This window comes from Tamandua tetradactyla, chromosome 15, assembly GCF_023851605.1.
Source record: "Tamandua tetradactyla isolate mTamTet1 chromosome 15, mTamTet1.pri, whole genome shotgun sequence".
Lineage (NCBI taxonomy): Eukaryota > Metazoa > Chordata > Mammalia > Pilosa > Myrmecophagidae > Tamandua > Tamandua tetradactyla.
In genome coordinates this window covers 33,557,397-33,577,921 of record NC_135341.1, presented here as the reverse complement: position 1 = coordinate 33,577,921, position 20,525 = coordinate 33,557,397, and the positions used below count along the sequence as shown (strand labels likewise).

Below are 20,525 nucleotides of genomic sequence, written 5' to 3'. Positions count from 1 at the left end.
AGGCTGCGAAAATAAATGGGATCACATATTGGGTTCTGAGTGCATCTTCCTTTAGAGCAAAGACTCAGAGGGAAACTGCTAGGAAGAGAGAACAGGTGAAGTATGCACCATTGTGCCAGGATCTGACACGTTTTCTATATCCCTCTCTTCTAGACATACTCAGAACTTGTTTATGTAAACATGAGTCTGGGCCCTTCTGTCTGTTACCTGTGTGTGTTGAGCCTGGCTCCAGTCACCCTCAATGTGGAAAAGCAGAGACCCCAGGGAGGATAAGCCTAAGGACAATAGCCCCTGATGTCTGTGAGGGCTTGGTCACCCATGCAGTTGTAATTCTTCCCTGTAGCATGCTTGCCACAGTCTCTCCAACATCTGCTTGAACACTTTGCTGTGTGGCTGCCTACTACCTGTCCTGGGGATGTCCCTTCTGTCTGGACAGTTCTTAGCCACTGGTAGCATCTTCTTTGATTGAGCTGAAATCTGCCCTGCCTCTTAGCTCGTTTATCCAGTGTCTACCCTTAGCCACATAGGACGCTGGAGCTTATTTTCTTGTGCCTGCTCCATTTTCTCAGGCTCAGCACTCCCAATTCCTTCAACTCCCCTGGGGACACAGTCCAGGCTCTGGTGCCAGCTCTGCAATGGGGTCTCCAGGGATGGGGTGATGAGGTCAGAGCAGTGACAGGGCTCCCAGCCCCTTTTCTGCTGTTCCAGCTGGCTGAGCAGGCCAGAGCAAGCCAGGAGTGAAGGGAGTGGAGAGGAGAGCAGCCTGGGTTTGGAGAGGAAGGGGATACTGTTTTGGCTCCCCTCAGGCCCCCTTGCTCAGTATGAGAGTCCTCCGTTGGCCATCCCCGCCGTGCACCAAGGCTCCAATCCCTATATGAGTGAGCAGTAGAATCACATAGGAATAAAAAGCCATAGAGAACAGCGGGGCCTGGGGCTGCTGCTACTGGCCCCTCCTCTACCCCAGCCTTCCCCACCTCTCTGAGGGTGGTGAGGGGCTTTGAGCCAGGGCTGGCACGCTCTCCTCCTGGAAACAGCCCCCTTTCCAATGGTTGTAACTGGGGACCTGGATCCCACAGGGCCGTTTAGGGTTGGAAGGGAGGTGGGCAAGGTGAGCTGGGCTCTGAAGACCAGGGAGGTTAGGGAAGGGGGCATTTGTACCCCACTGTGATTCAAGGCCTTGCTCCCTTTCCTTTGTGCTGGTATAGGGTTCTGCTGACCAGAGTCACAGTCTTAGGGGATAGTGATGTCTCAGCAGCACCTGTGCCCTGCCTCTCCTTTGGCAGCGTCTGGATATGCTCTGTCCCTGCCTCAGCCCTGGCCCTGGGAGCCTAGTGTTAGCACTGGGTGCCAAGCCCCAGGCAAGGGCAGAATGGGAGAGTCAAGACTAAGGCCCGTCCACCATGTCCCTAATGTATGTGTGTTCTAAGTTCTTTACTGGGTCTGGGTTGTCCTGAGGGGGTTGGGTGTGAATGGGGTCTTGTTAAAGGCCCCCCTGCTCCACCTTGGCCCCTTCCCTGTACTTGTCTTTGTGGGGCCAGATCGTTTGTGTACCTAACCTATTAGATTTGCTCACTCAGTGCCCCAGATATGAGAAAGTGTACATTTGGCCACAGTGTAGATAATAATGAGATAAATCCTGCACAGTGAGCCTTCAATAGCACCCTTTACTTATTCCATAAATGCCAATTATGGGTAATTAAAGTGCTTCCCTCTCTTGCTCTTGCCGTCTGTCTCTTCTGGCTCAGGATTCTGTTGCCCCTGCACTCACTGCATCGCCACCACCAGCAGATTTTCCCACTGGAGGCTTGAGCCATGGAGGGTGCCTGGCCCTTGGTGCTGGCACTGAGGGTATGTCAACTGTAACTGGACAGGGAACCAAACGCTGTCTTGGCCTCCCCTATGCAGAGCAGAGGCACCACCTGGTTCTGCATCCTTACCTCTCCTACTTCAGAAAGAGAAAACCCAACCTCCAGCACTCCAGACTAGCAGTGGGATCAGGGAGGAGCTCAGACTGGACTGAACCCCTGTCCAAACAACTCAAAAAATTCTCCAGTTATTCCTTCTTGGCCTGAAATACCCTGCCCCATCCTGGGTTAGCTGACCCCAATCTGTTGTGTGCTGGAAGGTCACTCCCTGAGGGCCAGTGCTTGGTCTAATTATCAGTGCTGCACCTGCAGTACCTAGCATGGTGCCAGGCACAGGGAGATTCCCAGTGTATGTTAAATGAATGAATGAGTTCTGACTCCAACCCTAGTCAACCCCCTTATAAGCTTCCTTATTGTAGCCTCACAGGCGCTTCCATTCTCGATTTGGCATGAGCTAAGAGCATCCAGGCGGCAGACTTGGACAGTCCTTAGGTGTCAGCTAATCCAAACCCCTGTTTTACAGCTAGAGAAACAAAGGGAAGGTGGCTTATCTAGGGCTGCACGGCGAGTTGGGCCTAGAACCCGGATGAGAACCTATTGGGACCTGCTTGCCCATCCTTTACCTACCCTCTGGGGTTCGGAAACCCTGGGCCCTGGAGATGAGATCATTCTCCTCATCTGGAGCCAGAAGATCTACTCCTGCCTTCCTGTTGCCCCTTAAGGGCTTGGGGATGGGTAGATGACCATTCTTGATCTCTCCAGGGATCCATAAAGCAGATTTGTCGGTGCCTTCTTGGCTCAGAGTGGCAACGCCTTTGCTTGTGTTTTGGTAGGAAACTACGTGCAATTGGGTTCTGGATTTTATGCATTAAGGTACTTATCTGCATCTGTACATGCATCTGTGGCTGTGAACCTGGGTGCGTGTGTAGCCATCTGTATGCCCAATTCAACCCTGTGCCCAGTCACTCGGGGCCTTCTGAACTGTGCTCTGCCCGGGGACACACGGCTTAGTGTGGTTAGAATGTTTGGAGATACAGTGAAGCAAGGTAGCCAAGGAGGGTGTGAAGGCCAGTGGAGGCCAGTCAGCAAAGGGTCTTGTGTACCTGGCCAAAGGGATTGACGTTATGTCAATGGCATTGACAAGCCTTGGGAGTTTTTTTGGCAGAAGAATGATGCGATGAGGCTGTGTTTTAGGACTTTGATGCTGGGGCCAGCATAACAGAGGCCAAGAATCTGGAGGCAGGGAAGACACACGTGCAAGCCTCCCCACCCACCTTGTCCTATGGACTGCCTTTCTTTCTACAGGGGGAGGAGATCACGGTGGGAGAGAGAGGTGCAGCACAAGCTCTGAGAACCCCGTCCCGCCTCCCCTCTGCCTCCCCTCAGCCTTATTCCCCCAGCCTTCAGCCAGCTTAGGCATCCCTTTGGAACGAAGGCTGGAAGCCCCAGTTCAAATACCCCTGGCAGTAACAACCCCTCTGTCCCTGGGAATGCCATCAGGGCTTTGGAGATTTGGAAGGAATAGAGGCTGGGCAGCTCGTGAACACACTGGAGGGTAGAGAGACCCTACCTTCATGCAGGATCTCACCAGGGTGGAAGGAGCATTGGACAGGGGGTCAGGTGTAGATGCTTGTGCTTGTCTCACTACCTTTCCTTCTCCACACCTCAGTTTTTTGTGTCTAATTCTTGCCCTGCTCGGCAGCAGTCTGAATAGGAAAATTCTATGCAAAATAGGAGGGGGCAGTGCTCAGGGACGGAGGGAAAGGAGAAAAGCTTCCAAGGAGAAGCCCAGGGGATCTCAGCTCTTGGAGACCTCCCTATTCCAGGTCAGGGTTGGAGGCAGAGGGGCCTTGGTGCTCACTGACTGAGGCTGAGGCAAGCAACCTTCTGCCCTCTTGACACTAGACTGGCACTGGTATCTGATGGTTCACGCAGTAGCCAGTGCCCTAGGAGGCTACAGAGCCAATAGGGGATCAGTTGGAGCCAGAGTAAGGTCCCCCTCACGCTACACAGAAAAGTGGGTGGGGTGGTCTGTCTCTGTCCTGGAGCTGGAGTGTATATAAGGGAGATGATGAGGTCTGGAATGGGGTGAGAACGGCTTGGCTTGACCCTAGGCTGGGGATCCCTTGCTAAGGAGAAGATTTAGAGTGTGCTAGGGGAGAGCAGGAGTTGTGCATGGGTGAGGCTTGTGGGACAATGGTTCCTGTTTTGTGAGAGTTTGGACCATGATAATCCGTGCCCAGGCCCAGAAGTTGGCCTTTCTCTTGAGACAGAAATATCTGAGGTCAGACCACTCCCCAAAGAACCAGTGGGCGCAGTCCTGAGGCTTTGCTCCCCAGTATTCTCTGGCTCAGATATCATAGGGCCTATATTGGCTGGGTAAGGAATGGACCACCTTGCCCTTGACACCCAGCCCAGCACTGGCTCGTACCCACAGCTCTGATCACACCTCTCTGTACACCTGCCCAGTCCTGGAGGGGCCGATGCCCTTGGCACCTCTGCCCCGTGTGATCACTACCCGTCGTGGCTGGTTTCCCATGGACTCCCTGAGGTTCAGAAAGCCGTGGGACCTGGCACTGCTCCAGCCAGCCAGGGGCCTGGCCTCAAGATGCACCCCACTGGGAAGTTCCCCCTTAGTCTCCCCTCATCACTGACTTTTTGTCCCTCCTCTGACAGCGAGTGGAGCCACACTGCTCACCTGTCTGGGGAGGTGTAAGCAGCACACTTCTCCATCCCCATCCCCCCCTGGCTCTTTGAGAAAGGGGAGGGCTCAGGTGTTGGCTTCTACCCCTCTGGGCACTCGTACCACCTGCCCAGTTTTAGGGTCTGAGGATTTCCTCAGGGCCCTGATGGTCGCCACTAATCACATTTGTAACCTTATTCAGGAGCTGGGGCTGTCTCCCCCTGCCCACTACCCCTGACCCCATTCGTCCCAGTCCACCCAGGAGCTAATCATAGGAATGTCTGGGCTCTGGTTTGAATCCCTACTGTTTGCAACTCTGGGAAAACCTGTGCTGGGGGCCCTATTTGGCGGTAGCAGGTCAGAAACCCCTAAGGGATGAGGGGTCTCTAAGTGACTCTGTGAGTCTGAGAATCAGTGGCTTGAGGTGAAATCAGCAACCTCTAGCAGGAGACAGACTCTTCTCTGTCCATACCTCCCACCTGGGCATGGAGCAGCCCCAGAACATCCCCAACCAGCAACCAAAACCTTGTCAGGGACAGGCACTTATCAGGGTCTCAACCCTGTGGCTGGTGCTGCTGCTGCTGCCCCGCAGCCCCACCTCCGCATCCTGGCCAGAGCAGGGGTCAGAGCCCTGGAATCCAAGACACACTCGAGCCTCCAGGGTGGCTGCTCCTGGTAGCCTAGCCCCCGCCCACCGGTTGGGCCCCCTAGGGTCTCCTGAGCTCAGGTTCACCTGCAGAAGCCAGGCACCGGGGCAGGGGCAGAGCTTGCCCGTTCTGGACCAGCCTTTGCCCCTTGTGGCCAAAGAGCTGCCCCTCCCTCTGCTCATGCCCTCTGACTGCTGCTCTTGCTGCCCTGGGCAGAGGAGCGGCCACGTCCCGGACTGCCCACTCTCCCCACCTGCCCGCCCCCAGAGCTCCGGCTGCCGTTCCTGACCATCCCCGGATCCCCAGGCTCACCTCGGTGGCGCTGTCTCCTCACCAGAGGCACTGCAGTGTGGGAACTGTCCCGAAGAGCCGGTTCTCAGCTGAAACAAAGAGGTGGGGGAGGAAGAGGGGGGCAGCGGGAGAGGGAGAGGGTGAGTGAGCCACGAAGGAGTGGAGGCTGGAGCGGGAAGAGAGAAGAGAGAGGATGAGAGAGGAGGAAAGAGGGGAGGGGGAGAGAAGCACAGGAGAGATAAAGCCTGACACCCACAGACCAAGGGCCAAGAAAGGGAGGGAAGGGGAAGTGGGGAAGGGGCGGGGGAGACGGAGGGGGCCCAGACCGAGAGGAGAGACTAAGAGGGCCGGAGAGCAGGGATGAGGCGAGGAGGTGAGGGGCAAGCGAGGGGGCGGGGTGTGAGAGGCAGGACAGGGCAGGACGGCAGGGGGCGCGTGGCCTGACTGGCGACTGGGCTGGGCTTGGGGTGGACACAGGGACCCCACTATTGTCCATACTTGGCTCTGGCCCCGGAGCAGCCAGGAGGGCTTGGATGGGCAAAAGGCCATGAGGGAGAATGAGAAGGAGTGGTGACCAGCCAGAAGAGGGATGAGGGGCTAGGAGGACAGGGGCCAGAGACAAAGGCAGAAGAAGGACAAAGGTGGCCCCTCTGGCTGAGTGGGGCGTAACCAAACACTGCTGGCTCCTGGCTGCCCCAGCTCTGAGCAACCCAGGCAGAGTCCTGAAGGGGGATCAGGGGCCACTCTGGGGTGATCAGGCCCTGAGGCAGCTGCCCAGGGCTGAGGAGAGAGCAGATGGGTTGTGAGAGGTATGTGGGGCTCCCCATTCATTCCTAAGGGTCTTGGCACACCCAGGGAGGGCCATATACCATGACTGACCACACACCAGGTCTCCGGTGTCATTGTCCCTTTGGGGAAGGGGATGGTTGATGGGGACTGTCTGAGAGCTGGGTAGGAGAAGCCCTCTTTTAGGGAGGAGCATTTGGGGGGGGGGCCCAAGAGAGGAGGGGTGAATGGTGGGGGCAGTGGGGAAGGGGGAGGACTGGGGGTGAAATGGTGGGAAGGGTGCTGCAAGGGGTGGGCCTGGAGGCACAGCTCCTTAAGAGACCCATCTAAAGCAGAGTCCTCCTACTCTGTACCCCATAATTCTTGGGCTACCTCATGTAGGCCTAATGAAGGATGGAATAATGAACTACTTCCCTGCTGTTACCATCTTGCTGCCAGGTGCTGCTGTGAGGCAAAGGTGCAGGGATGTCAGCTTAGGCCACTGGGGCAGGAGTCAGTGTTGGGGGGAGTGGGCAGATTGGCCTTGACCAGGGCCATCCTGGTCTCACATCTGTCTCTCTCTTGTCCTGGGCATAGTAACCTGGGCTGGTTCAGTCTCCTCTCATGCTTGGAGACATAGAAGTCCCAGCTGTGTTCCCACTGCTTCTGAACCAAGGGAAGTTCCCTTTCTTATCCCATCTAATACCTCCTCTTGGAAATTCCTGAGCACCTACACTCTCTGGAAAGCAGGAGGCAGGAATAGGGGTGGAGCTGTGGGCTTGCCTAAAGCTGTGTCAGGGAGATGGGGGAGATAGTCAGCCTCCAGTCCCACCCTGCATAAAATGATGAGAACTAGATGCCCTTTAAACTCTGCCCGGTGCACCTTCCTTGTTGGCAGTCCCATCACCTCCTCAGGGAAGCCCTCCTAGTTCCACCAAGCACAGCCACATGGAACAGCAGTCTTCTCTAGTAGTTCTTCGTTTCCTCCCTCCCTTTTTTCTCTGCCTTCCTGCTTTCCTCTTTCTTCTCCTCCCTTCTTCCTCCCTCCCTCCCTCTGTCCTTTACTTATTTACTTTTAATAATTTCAAATGTACAGAAAGTTGCAGAATAAGAATAATGCAAAAGACACCTGTATACCCTTCAGCCATATTCAGGTATGGCTAACGTATTGCCCCATTGCTCTCTTTTTCTCTGCATGTTTTAGCTGTGTGCGTGTGTGTGCATGCATATGTGGATATACATAGTTTTCCTGAGCCATTTGAGAATAAATTGCAGATTTTACAGCTGAAAGTCTGTTTTCCTATCAGTCTGTGTGTCCTGGAGTCAGCCCAGGGAAGCCCAGACCATGCTGTATGGAATGAATGAAAGTCTGGGGCAGGCCAGAAGTGAGTGGACAGCACGACAGGAGACTGAGGCCTGGGGCCCAAGGGCCTTGGTCAAGGCTGCCTGAGATTTGGGCCTGTCCAGGGTGGGCCTCACATCCCCCTTGCTTTTTCTGTCCTCCAGCCTGGAGGGGTGTTGGGTTTGTCCTGGGAGTGAGCTGGGAGAGAGCTTTTGCCCACCGAGACGTGAGCATGTGGTGTTTGCCCGGTGTGGAGCCACAGCATGTCTGTGAAGATGGTAGGCAGGCAGGCGGGGTGGTGCTGGGAGAGCAGTGCTGCCCACAACATGGCCTCTGGCCACACTCAGGAGAGTGGGCACTGCCTGGCCCTCAGTGGGAATGAGAGACCCACCTGTTGGAGGTCCCAGCCCCAGTGCAGAGGCCTTGCACTCCTGGCTTTGGAACCCTCCCCATAGCCCCGTTAGAGGAGAGCAGGGATGCCACCCCTACCCCCAATGGCTGATCCATGCTGATCTCCTTAAAGGGACCCCAGCCTTACTGGCACTCACACCCTGGTATCTGACACAGGGCTGCCTCTCCTTCTGTGTCCTGTGGTGTACCAAGATGACATCCTTCTGATGACTGCTCTCTTATCCCTCCCAGTCCTCATGTAGAGGTCGTGGTTAAGGAGAAATTTGGCATCTAGAAATCCCACTTTGAAAGATGGCTTGAGCTCCAAAGCCCTGATTTCCTCCCTTCTTTATAGGTGAAGTCCCCTCCTCCAAGAAGCCCTTCAGACTTTCCCAGAGCATATCACAGCACATGCCTTCCTGCGAATACCAGCCCTCTTTGTTCTTTTACTATTGTTTCCAGCCCTGGAGCTTTATCTGGTCATTGGCCTCCCCCCAGGGTACGTACCTAACTTCCTACAGATATATTGGTCTTGCCTGGACACAAGCATTCCTCTGATGTCCCTGCCCTCAGTGTGTCTGAAAGTCTGTGGATAGGGAGTGGGCAGGAGGCCCACAACGAAAGAGGAAAAAGGCTTGTTCAAGACTGTCAGCCTGTCAGAGCAGAGACAGTCTCCAACCTGGATCTTTTTTTTTTTATGTCCCCAGCCCTCCTCCCTCTATCATTCTCACATGCAGCTTCATTCAGTGTTTTAACATAATTACATTACAGTTAGGTAGTATTGTGCTGTCCATTTCTGAGTTTTTATATTCAGTCCTGTTGCACAATCTGTATCCCTTCAGCTCCAATTACCCAATATCTCACCCTGATGGGTATTTCTATCTCCTGATGGTCTCTGTTACCAAGGAAATATTCCAAGTTTATTCACTAATATCAGTTCATATCAGTGAGACCATACAGTATCTGTCCTTTTGTTTCTGGCTAATCACACTCAGCATAATGTCCTTAAGGTCCATTCATGTTGTTACATACTTCATAACTTTATTCTGTCTTACAGCTGCATAATATTCCATCTTATGTAAATGTCACAGTTTGTTTAGTCAACTGTCTGTTGATGGACATTTTGGCTGTTTCCATCTCTTGGTAATTGTTAATAATGCTGCTATAAACATTGGTGTGTAAATGTCCATTTGTGTCCTTGGCCTCGTGTCCTTTGAGTAGAGACAGCATATAGATGGGTCCTGTTTTTTAATCCATTCTGCCAGACTATGTCTTTTGTTTGGAGAGTTTAATCCATTAACATTCAGTGTTATTACTGCATGGGTAGTACTTTCTTCTACTGTTTTGCCTTCCGGATTTTTTTTTTGTCTGTTAATTTTTTTTAATAAATTAAAAAAAAAAAAATCCAACCTGGATCTTTAGCCATCTGTTCAGCACCTTATTCCTCCCCTCTGAGTGTGGGCAAGCCTGCCCAGGGCTGTGCAGCCCACCTTGGACGACTCCGTGACCTGTTGGGCCAAGGGAGGGATGCCCTGCCTGCACCTGTTACCCCCAACCTGTCCACATGAAAGTCCAGGAGGCGAGGGACACCAGTCTCCTCCCTTCCACCCCTCCCCCACCCCAGAGATTTCAGCCAATTAACATGTACAGCATTTACTTAATTAGGGTAATGACATAATTAGTGTAACTTGGGCTCCATCACATGGCTTCAGCAATTAGCAGCTGTCAGCGGGAGGCGATATTGTGAAAATCTCATTCAACGTTGATTCCAGCATAGAAGCTACAGCAGCTGCCTCCGCTCGAGAGGAAGATGGGGCAGTGGAGGAGGCTGTGTGTGTGTGTGTGTGTGGGTGTGGGTGTGGTAGCTAGCAGCTGATAGCCTTGGACAGGTTGGACAGGAGAGTCGATGGGAGTAAAAGGGCTGTCCTCAGGACTCGTCATGTCGTCCCTGGTAGTGTCCATTCCCATCAGTCAGGCATTGCCCCTCCCAAGCTGTGGTTCAGGGCAGGGGTCCTGGCTTGCCTGGGGTGAAGTCCCCTCCTCCAAGAAGCCAAGATGTGGGGCCTGATCACTAGAGGCCCTCTGTCCCCAAGCTCTCTGTCTGAAATGTCACCCTTAGCAGACAGTCTCTTCTCTCTTCAGGGCTTTGCTGCTTACAAGAGTTGCTGTCTCATACCCACTGGCCTGTTGGCGCCTCATGGTGACCACAGCTGGAAGGACTGGGATTACTATTATCCTCATTGGACTAACGGGGAAACTGAGGCTCAGGGCAAGGAAGGTGGTAGAGCCAATCATGTACTGTTGTCCCAAGGGGCAGCCGATGTGTCTGGAGACTCCCCAGATCCAGGCAGATCACCCTCAGCCTCAAGGAGGTCTCCTGCCCCATGGGTTCCTTCTCCCAGGGTGGGGCGGGGCTGCCTTTGGAGATACTGAGGGGCCCCAGCTCCTGGGTCCCTCAGCCTTTCCTGTGTTGTTGTCCCTGACCCTTCTGAGGCCTTCTATGGGTCTTCCTTTCAGTGACCTTGGGGAGGGGGGCAGGGATGGGAGGGAAGATGGGAGTTAATGCCACCATTATGCAAATGGAGAAACTGAGGCTCCATGGCTTCCAAGGAGATTGTTAGAACCATGATCAGGCACCAGCAATTCTACCCCCTGTCTGGCTGGGTGACCTGGGCTGACATTCCCCGCCCAGGCCTCAGTTTCTGCATGTGTAAGGAGTGAGTCTACACTCCATAGTCTTGACATCTTGGACCGTCCCGGGCCAGGGAAGTGAGACCCAAAGAGCTTGACATCCATCTTCCCTCTCTCCACGTTATATACTCATCGTTGTCCTCCCCCTTATGCCCTTCCCCTTTCTGGATTACCCCCATAACATGGATGAGACAGATGAGGGGCCCGGGCTGCAGGGAGAGGCCTCATCTCCTGGCTCCCCTTTGTTCTGACTTTCCCCTTTGCTCAGCCTAGAGTGTGGGAACCACTGGAGGTTGGGCAGAGGAAACGGGTCTGCACACAGCCTTCTTAGACACTAGTTTGGTGTTTTAACTCCACCCCCCACCCCCAAGTGCAACAGCAACTCAGGTGAAGTCATCAAGGCTGGGTTTACAAGGCACTTTATGCCTCCATCTCACCTGCTCCTCCTACATCCTGCTAGATGGCACCAACATCCCCACCTATGAGGTGGGAAAACTTGAGACAGTGAGATTTGGTGAAGAGCAGTGCCAAGTCTAAACCCTAACCTTCCCATCAATATTTGGATCTCTCAGATCTCTGCTTAAGCCTTCCCTAGCCCCACAGTCTAAAATCACCCAAGGTCCTAATGTATGTTAGAATCTTCTGCAGAGAACATGTTAAAATTTGGTAATGTTCTTCTTTTCCTGTCTCTGTTGATTAGAGTGTAGGCTCTATGAAAACACAGACTCCATCTGTCTCGCCCCCTACTGAGTCCCCAGTGCCTAACGTACCACATTCCTTGTATACAGTAGGAACTTTTTGTTGAATGAACGTTGAGGGACTACCTTGAGTTCCCCACAAATAGCCCGAGTTCTCAGCCCCTTCCTCAAGCTCCCTAGTGCCCACTCAAACCTCCCCAGATCCTACACTCTGGCCTCCAGACTCTGCCTGCACTGGCCCTACCACCTGAAGTGCCCCTCTTCCCATCCCTGAGGGCTGAAGCTCTTACCGTTTCCCAGGCCCTATAGGTGCCACTTCTCCAGATCAGCAAGGGTGGGAGTTGGGACTCTACCTGCTTAAATTTATGAGCTTGGCTTGGCTCTTGTCATTGGCTCTTCCTGGCACTTATCTCTGCCTATGCTTTGGAGGGGGCTCCTTGGGCATGAGTCTGTCTGGACCTCAGGCCATTGGCCCTTTGGAGACAGTGACCCACATCCATGATTGCCCATCACTAATCATTCCTGATGCAGCAGCCAAGCCCAAGGCCAGGCTCATCGCTGGTGCTTAGCAAGTCTTTGCAATAGGAAGGAAGTGGATTAGGAGGGTTAAGGGGACCTTTCTCAGGGACAGCCAGGCCAAGAGAGGAGAGGCTGCTCCCAGCCCTTTCCAGGCCTGGGTGTCTCAATCTAACATGGACAATCCAGGTCCCTCAATTCCCCCTCTCACAGGTCTGCTCTTTCCAGAACTCCCAATCTCTGAAAATGACCACTTCATCTACTCCTTGGCCTCAGCCACCCCTCCTGTGCTGGTCCCCACCTCCTCTGCTTGAAGGAGCCCCTTTAATGAAGAAGATGGACCAGGGGGCCAGGGCAGACTTATGGTGCTGAGAGGTGGGCATAGGCTCCTCTGCTTTCCTGGCAGCCTTAACCTCTTCCAGGGATCTTCATCTCATTACTTCACAGATTATTTCTCAGACTTAGTAGAAACCAGACAGTGGGAAGGGGGTTTTAATTTTGTTGTGACTAAGGAATCTATAGTAGCTATGGCGGTCTGCCAGCCTCTTGCCATGCCCACCCCACCTAAGCCCTGCCTACAGGCCAGAGCCCCAGGGAAACATTTGTAACCAGCACTTCTTCCTGCCCTAGGCTGGGCCCTTGTGCTTCTGAACTGGCAAATCCCTGTCTTCCATCTGGAAGGCTGCAGTGCCATTTAAGCAGAGATCTGAGGGATCCAAATGTTGGTGGGAAGAGCATTCCAGGTACAATCCAGTACAAAGGCCCTGTGGCCTCTGAGGCACTGAAGGGTGGCTCACACAACTGGCACAAGGAGAAGGGAAAGGAGGTAGATGAAACTAGAGAAGCAGGCAGGGCTCTGTAAGTCAGGCTAAGATTCATGAACTTTATTCTATTTAGGATGGGAAGGGAAGTCATCAGAGAATTGTGAACTGGTGAGTGACTGTTTAAAAATCACTGTGATTGCATGTAGCGGAGAAGCTTAGCCTACCTATACATATGCCTAGGAGTCACCTCCAGAGGACCTCTTTTGTTGCTCAGATGTGGTGTCTTTCTAAGCCCAGCTCTGCAAGTGAAACCATTGCCCACACCACCACATAGGACATGACATCCAGGGATGAAAGTCTCCCTGGCGGTGTAGGAGATGACCCCTAGGGATGAGTCTGACCCTGGCACCATGGGATCAACAATGCCATCCTGACCAAAAGGGAGAAAAGAAATATAACAAATAAGGTATCAGTGGCTGAGAGAGTTCAAACAGAATCAAGAGACTACACAAGCTTCAGTTAGACATTGCTACCTACCATAACTTGCCAACCCCCAACCAAAGAATACCTAGGGCATTATATAAGATTCTACAAAGGTTCCATGTACTAGGGTAACTTTCCAGAAACCTACAACCTCCAGATGGGTCCCCAGACCATATAAGTCCTGAAATGCAGAGGGCCCAGCCTCTCCAGAACATTAACTAGTTCCATCCCCCTATCCCATATTATCGACAGTCCCGTCCAACATGAAAAAGTTAGAATGGCCATAGCCCAAATACCCCTAAAGAGTGAGAGAAAGATCAAAGGTGATGGTGGAGTTATACAGAGAAAGTCGGGTTTAATAAATGAGTATGACTGCTGAATCAGTACATTGATATTACTTTTAGTCTCTAGTACCTTAAAACAGCTAGAAATGAAAACCTAAAATTGTAGAATTGTAACCCATACCAACTCTGAAATCTGTTCTACAACTAATTGTTGCGATGTATTTTGAAATTTGTTTTTTTGTATATATGTTATTTTTCACACACACAAAAAAGAAAAAAATAGAAGGAAGAGTATAATAGAGAAGATAGGATTTAACAAATGAATATGACTGCTGAATCAATATATTGATATTTCTTTTGGTCTCTAGTGTCTTAGAGCAGCTAGAATAAAAAATGAAAAATCGTGGGACTGTAACCTATACCCAACTTTAAAATATGTTGTATAACTACTTGTTAAAATGTCCTTGGAAATTTATTGCTTTTTTTGTATATATGTTATTTTTCACAATAAAAAGAAATTTAAACAAAGTCACTGTGGCTGCTGTGCGGAGGAGATTGAATATTGAATTGTAGAGCCAGGAGGCCAGGGCAGTTAAAGGGGTCTGGGTGGGAGATGATGGTGGCCACGGCTGGGGTGCTTACTGAGATGGTGGGGAGGGGGCATTTGGGGCGGTGTTCGGAGGTAGGACTGACACGTCTGGGTTAGCTATGAGGTGTGAAGGGGGGAGTTGTTCAGGTCTTGGCTTCACCACAAGAGTGAAAAGTGTGGTCATTTTCAGAAGACGGGACGGCTGAGAAGAGCAGACTGGTGCCAGGGAAATTGAGGGTCCTAGGATTGGGACGCCTGGGGCCGGATAGAGCAGGAGGCCTCAAGGAAGTACTTTTCAGATTTAAGTCTAGAGTTCCAGACAGAGGGCTGCTCCGAAGAGAGAAAGCAAGATGGAATCTATCTTCATTGTAGAGATGTGCTGCCTCTACAGAAGCCAAGGTCCTCCTCTACCCCCAGGAATCCAGAGATTCAGTGAGCCGATCACTTGGCAGGCCCGGGCAAGGACAAGGCAGGGACTGGTTGGGAGGGACACTGCTCTCCATGCCTCCCTGGCATCTGTGCAGTGAGCCAGGAGCACTTTGCCCACCCCAAAGCTAGAGAAATAAGGTGCTTAGACCAAGTCAGAGCCATGGCCCAGCTGGGGGTGAAAAGTGTTGCCATGGAAACCCTAGAGCCTAGCTGTCCACATGATCCTCTGTCCACCCTAGCGCGGCCTGTTGAGACCCCATCGTGGGTTAAAATGCACCTTCAGAAGGTCCTGAAGCCACTCCTCTCCATTCCCACCAGTCAGCTGTACATCCTTAGGCAATCCCCATACCTCCCCAGGCCTTGGCCTCCCCATTCAAGGCAGTTGGAGGAGTAACACTCTGAGCCACTAACCTTCAGTGTTAGGGGTTGTCTGCCAATGCAGAAGCCAGCCCTGTTCACACCTGCCATGCCTTCAGAGATTTAGCCCCAGCTCAGGCAGGCAACCAGAAGGATGGGGCTGCTAGGGCCCCTGTTCCTGCAGGTGTGACCCTGTGGCCCCTGCCTCCACCCACACCCTGGAGCTCCCAGCTCTCTGAGGCCTGCTTCTGGCAGACAGGAGGTCACTCCTGGGCATCCTCTCTGCATGTACACTCTCCCACCACTACTGCCGCAGCCATCCCCCAGGTGCCCCCTACCCCCTCCTGGATGCCAAGCACATTACTGGATAATTAAGTAAAAATAGGCCTTCTGACCAGTGTAGCTCATTAAGGCCTAATTAAGTTAATTAGTTCCAGGTGTGGATGGTGAGGCTGGCGTGAGGCGGTGGCTGTTGTTTGCTGTAATTGCATTTTTGCAGCAGCAGTAGTGGCGATAATGGTGGTGGCAGAGGCAGCAGCTTCCTCTGAGACCTGGAAGCCTGCCAGGGAATTCAAGAGGCTGCCGCTGCGCTGGGAGGGGGAGAAAAGGGTTTGGAGCAGCCTAGCACTCTGGGACCACCCATGGAGAGCGGTGGCTGGAGGTTCAAGTTCTCCCTGTCCCAGGGAGACCTTCTACACAGTAATACTTGCTTTCTCTCTGCAGGGGTGAGGAGGTATGGTGTTCAGAGCCACGCACTGACATTCTCCCCACTGGCAGAGTAGGTTGAGTCCCTCATGCTCCACCATGGTCCCCAGGATAGACGGTAAAATGGCTTTGCTTAAGGGGAACATGTGACCCAGAGGCAGTGGGTGAGACCTCTGGGAATTCACCGAAATCACTCCATCAGTTTGCTTTAAATCCCCAATTCCTGTCCCTTCCTGGCAGGTATGTGACTCTTAGAGCCACCCTCACTTTGTGGTTCAGGGCAGAGTTGTGGCCACATAAGTCTGGGGCCTCCGTGGTGGACCTGCTGGTGCCATCAGTCTCCCTGAAACCACTTCCTTTAAGAATTGCTATGACTTCTAGACCCAGCTGACCCTGAGTCCCCTACCTGTGCATGACAGCCTTCCCAACCCTGGTCACTCACTTGTGCATGCATTCATTCATTCATTTAGCTGTTGCTCACTGAGCATCTACCCCGTGCCAGGCAGCAGGGCTGGTTGAGCGCGTCTGACCCTGTCCTGTGGCATATGTAATATTTCTTAGGAAACAAACATATTAATGGCTCTTGTTCCATTGCTTTGCTATGGCTGTGAGAGCATAGGATGCTTAACCTGGCCCTAGGAGGAAACACACCTAAGCTGCAGTGAATATAATCTGGGGGAGGAGAAAAGCAGAGAAAAGTGCCAGTGCAGGGGTTCTGAAGGAGGGCAGCAGTGCCTGGTGTGTGCTGGGACTGAAAGGACCTCCCTCCGCCTGGAGGGGGCACAGAGTGGGAGCATGAGGGTCAGATCAGGGAGGACAGAGGGTTGTCTAAGCAAGGCTGTTAGGTAGAAAACAAACTGGTGGCTGCAGCCTGGCAGGTCAGAGAAGAGGAGACCAGGGTCATGTGGAACAGGAAAGGAGCGGATGGATTTGGGGGACATTTCATAGAACTGTAGGGACTTAGTGTGCTGATTGGGTGTAAGAGGTAAGGAAGGAGGAGCTGTCAGTGTCCCAGGGAGGGGTTTTGGAAGCAGGGTAGGCCTCTGAAACATCCCCACAGGGGGCTGGGATTAGGGTGAGGCAAGTGAAGTGTCTAGGATAAAAAATTTGAGTACTCATTCCCAGGCTTCGGTTCACCACCTGTGCCCTATCCCTGCCCCCCTGAAATTTCTCACTTAAGAAAGACAACGCGGAGAGTAGAAGCCCTTTCCCCCTGACTGGAGGCATGACAAAAGGGGGATAGATGTGGACAGGGGGTGCCCCCCTGTCACCTCTGGAGCTGGCCCTTTCCCCAATGTCTCTCTGCTTCTGCTCGAAGGTCCCCTGTTGAAAATCAGAGCTTATCTCAAGGGGAATGCTTTAGATTTAGAAGGGACAGCCATGAGCATTATCTCCAACTCCTGGTGACCTGGGACCTCCTGATTCCTTCTGAGGGAGAGAGCACCCAAGGTGGAGGGACCCAGAGGTGCCCGAAGGAACGAGGCAGGTGGCTGTTTAGGTAATGACTACTTATTGAGTGGGCCAGGGGTGATGCTGGGAGAGTGGGGGGTGGGGGTAGAGTGCTTCTGGGGGTCTGCAGGGAACCGGCATTATGCAGAGTAGGCCTTACTTCATTCTGACCCCTGCTAGACCTTGAGAGAAGACACTCTCCCAAATCACACAGCTGGTGGGAACTGGGCAACCGCTGGCCTCCTACCACCTCTGCCACAAGTCGGTAGTGGGCTTCTCCCTGTAGGGGGTGTCAGTAGGACAGAAAACATTGTGGAGCTTCATTTACCATTTAGCTGGAAGGCCTGATGATGCCTGGAGGTCCTGGGCCCCCAGCAGGTCTGGCTCTGCCACTTATTCACTGTGGGTGTGATTCAGGCCAAAGCTCAGCTTTGCTCTGTGCTTCAGTTTCCCCTAGTTATACAGGCACTTAAAGCTCTGGTTTGGCACATGCCCTTCTGCCTCCCAGAGCCACAGTGCATGAAGGGAGTGGGATTATCCACAGCTCCATTCACGGATGGGAAAACGAAGCCCAGAGAGGGGGAGGAGAGCCTGCGGTGTGGGTCGCTCCCACGCCCACAGGCCAGCTCTGAGGTTGTGGCCAGCAGCCAGGAGAGGAGGCAGCAGAGGGGATCAATGGCCGGCAAAGCCCAGTTTTCTTGAACCTGCTCTCCAGCCCCCTTTGCCTCAAGTCCATAACTCCCTCCCAGCTGAGTATGTGCTGGAGCAGGGCCCTCCCCCTTCCCCCCACTGTCCCCCACAATTATGGCTGGTCACAAAAGCTAGACCATGACCAGACAAAGGGACAGGGATGAAAGTGATGGTTGTCATGGCAACCTGGCGGGGCTGCTGGGACCCAGGGGAGGGGTCTGGCTGTGTGCCTGAGCCCAGGCATCCGGACCACCTCTGAGCATGAGCCAGGACGGCTCAGGGGCCCACTGGGAACCCCCTCCTGCTCCAGGCCCACCAGAGCCAGGCACATAATGACAACCTCGCCCCCTCCACCAGCAGCACCTGCTTTCTGGGCCTCCCCCTGTGGCCCCATTATCCTGCACCTGCTGCCCCCCACCACACCTGCTCCCAGCCCAAGTACCCTCCTGAAGGCACTTCCTGCCCATCCCCAGAGCCAGCTGCCTGCTCACAGGGCCATCCAGAATGGGTTGTGGAGCCAGGAGGAGTAGCACGGTGGCGGGAGGTGGGCGGTGGGGGTGGGCGACCCAGGCAGGGGCAGAGGGTCCAGCTTACAACCAGCTCTGCTGACCAGTAGCATGTGCACCCAGGACAAGGCCTCCACTTCAGGGCCTCAGCCTCCACACTTGTAAAATGGGAGCGGCCATTCTGCCCTCAGGGCTTCCACAGGGCAGTTTCTCTCTGCTTGGAAGGAGATCTGAGGTTGGGGCAGTCAGCCAGGCTGGGAAGAGAGAAGGTTGTCTTGAGCCCATGCTCTTGCAGCATCTCCTGTCAGACCACATGGAGATCTGAACCTGTTCTTGCACTGTTAGGGTCACTGTGTGGGGGTAGAGATGGCATTTCCTGAGGCCCCTCAATAGAACAGAGGAACTGGGCAGGGGGATGATGCATTATCAGTGCCAGGCTCTTGAGAGGCCTGTCAGAAGTTTTGGGGAAGGTGAGGACACCGGGGCAGGGACTCGACAGGAAAAGTGGGTGCTGTTGGAGGATGGCCTGGGAACCCCTGGCGTCTGACAGTCCATTCCTTCTACGAAGTGGTAACTGAGGCCCTGGGAACTACTGGTGTCTGCAGCCCATAAGGCAGCCCTCTCCTCCTTATTCCCAGCCTTACCCACCACTGGGGAAATGAAGGAGGACAAGGAGGAGAAGGAGTGAGAGGCATGTGACAGATGGCCACTCACCTCTTGGGAAAGGAAATGGGATTCCCGTAGCAACTGGGCTTTGTCTTGGGGCCCACATTCTAGTGGCTTCTGACACCCTGCTGCGCTCCCAGGCTGGCTGCACAGAGCCCCAGTTTCCCATCACCCTCTGCAGTGACCTTGGATGAGGCCCCTCCCTTTCTGGGACCTCAGTTTGCCAAGAGACCATCAAGCCCCTAGAACCTGTAATCTCATCACACCCCTCCAGCCCAATGTAGGCTGTTTGTAAGGCAGAAGGGCAGGACAGCTGGCCCATCTCTTTGGTAATGAAGAAAACGGATCATTACAGAGTTATTTGAAGTTTCTTATCTTCTATCTCCCAGGGGTTTGGCAAGGCATGCTTTTGGCAGGGATGGAAGGACTTGGGGCAGGAAAACTGTCCTGGTGTCCCTCAAACCACTCTGCACAGGTGATTCTGGTATGGGGCTAGGTGAGGTTTATGCGCCCACTGGACAGATGGAGCCTACCAAGGGAAGGGACTTGTTTAGTAAGTGAGTGGGCCTCCTGCCCCCATCCACCCAGTCCTTTCCAGGGGTAGGTAAAAGATCAGGGCCTGGTCCCCAAAACTAACCGTCCTGAGAGGAGGGGTGGGTGGAAGGGCCCAGGCTCCCTGGATGGCTGGGGTGGGGGCACTTGGTGGATCACAAGGCCAAGATGCTGGAGTCACCAACTGTCCCAAGAGGCCATTCAGCTGCTGCTCACCTGGTGTGTGAGGGCGCTTTGGGGCCGAGGGGGAATTGCAGGTGCTCAGAGCTCCAGCTCCTAGAGCCTAATTATCATCACCAGCTTCCTGTGGCACTCACTGTGCCCCACTGGCAGTGTCCTGGGAGAGATGTCACCGTTTCAGGTGTCACTGGGAGCTTCAGCCCAGCAGGGGGAGGCCGGGGGTAACCTTCTCCTGGGGAGCAGAGCCTCAGCCTCCCAGACCCTGTCTGGTGTTTACAGGTCAGAGGGAAGTGAGCTAGGGAAGAAGATGTAAGGGTCTGGTCATCTGTAGCTGGACTGGTGTCAGTGGCCACCATCTTCAGGGTGGTCACCCCACTGTGGACTGCTCTGTCTTCCAGTCAGTACCTAAGGGTCCCTCCTGCACTGCTGAATTTGCAGTGTTGCTAGGAAAAGCAGTACCCCGGATCCCTGCTGCTGAAGCCCACGTTGAGTTGGGGGACACAGCAGTAAGCATCACACGGACGCCCACAAATTGGTACAGACTATTATTCTCAGGGACTCCAGAGGTGAGTGTGAGTGGGCTCTGTGGGCTTAGGCAATCAGGAGGGCTTCCTGAGGAGGTGTGACCTGAGCTGGGAGTGGAAAACTGGTAGAAAAACAGAAAGGAGGAGGAGATTTGAGTTGGGAGCCTCCACAAGCAGAAAGATGAGAATGGGCTTGGGCTGGGGACTGGATGGGGACTGGGGTTTTAGGACTGTCCGTTCCTGCACTAATGGTTCCCAACCCTCCAGCTTTCCAGGGAATCCCTTCTACTCCTCCCCCTCTGAGCTCTGGGCTTTCAAGGTCTTGTATGTCAAGTTGAGCATGTGGATCGAAGAAGCATTAATTTGTCTCCAATTTTATTCATCAGAAAAGGTTCTGGTCAGAGCTGCTGAGGCTAGCTGGCCATGGCAGGAAGGGGTAGGGGTCAGGGTAGGCCTGGG

The 20,525-nt window shown here is 53.5% G+C and overlaps 1 protein-coding gene and 1 long non-coding RNA gene across 9 annotated transcripts in view; one reads left to right on the top strand and one right to left on the bottom strand.

The window, feature by feature from the left end:
- Positions 1-16,790: 16,790 nt before the first annotated feature.
- LOC143657088 (uncharacterized) lies at positions 16,791-19,000 on the bottom strand. The gene is made up of 3 exons (XR_013162742.1): positions 18,859-19,000; positions 18,233-18,398; positions 16,791-17,228 (listed from the first exon to the last, which is right to left on the bottom strand). It is a non-coding gene; the product is annotated as an uncharacterized LOC143657088 (long non-coding RNA).
- Positions 17,838-20,525, top strand: part of DNAH1 (dynein axonemal heavy chain 1) — an 86,323-nt gene continuing 83,635 nt past the window's right edge. For all 8 annotated transcript variants that reach the window (XR_013162741.1, XM_077129058.1, XM_077129057.1 and 5 more), the window contains exon 1: positions 17,838-20,108. The gene's annotated coding sequence lies outside the window, so the exon portion shown is untranslated. The remainder of the gene's footprint in view (positions 20,109-20,525) is intronic.